Below are 630 nucleotides of genomic sequence, written 5' to 3' on the forward strand. Positions count from 1 at the left end.
TATATATATATCTTTATCTATGTGTATGTGTGTACAGTCCTACAGGCTAATAAAACTACTCTAGTTAGGGACTCTGTTCCATGAATTAGCTCCTTTCTTCTTATTAATAGATTTTTTTTCTTGCTGTTGAATTATTTTCACCAAAATTTGTTACAACTTTATAGATAAAACTATCCTCTAACCACATTCATTCTTAGATACTGCTCTGTTTCTCCTTATTCCTCTCAGAGCAAAATTACTTGTCTCCTATCTGTCCTGGCTTACTCTCTTGCTTATTTACTCTCATAAATAAAGTTTATGCTTTATCCCACTCAAAATAATTGTCTACTTTTTATTGAAAAATTCTGTTGTTGACATGTGCCTTTGATTCAACTTTGACTCATAACAACCTTATACACAGTAGCCCTGAGCCTTGTCCTATCCTGAGCCAATCTCACTGACTTTGACACACTTACCCTCATTACCCCAGTTATGTGTCAATCCTTCTCACCCTAGGTTTTTCTTTCACCAAGGACTGATCCTTCCTGGTAATATTTCCAAACTATGACCAAGGATGACATTTCCAACGTGAGACCAAGTTTCAAAACCTTTGCCTCCAAGGAGCAGCTTGGTTTCACTTTCTCTAGGACA

At 36.2% G+C, this 630-nt stretch overlaps 1 protein-coding gene across 1 annotated transcript in view; it reads right to left on the reverse strand.

Annotated features, from left to right (window-relative positions):
• The window catches only part of CFHR5 (complement factor H-related 5), a 48692-nt gene that overhangs the window by 4794 nt on the left and 43268 nt on the right, over positions 1-630 (reverse strand). The window lies entirely within an intron of this gene.

The sequence above is a fragment of the Elephantulus edwardii genome, unplaced genomic scaffold, assembly GCF_000299155.1.
Source record: "Elephantulus edwardii isolate Elephantulus edwardi_28Jun2011 unplaced genomic scaffold, EleEdw1.0 scaffold00110, whole genome shotgun sequence".
Taxonomy (NCBI): Eukaryota; Metazoa; Chordata; class Mammalia; order Macroscelidea; family Macroscelididae; genus Elephantulus; species Elephantulus edwardii.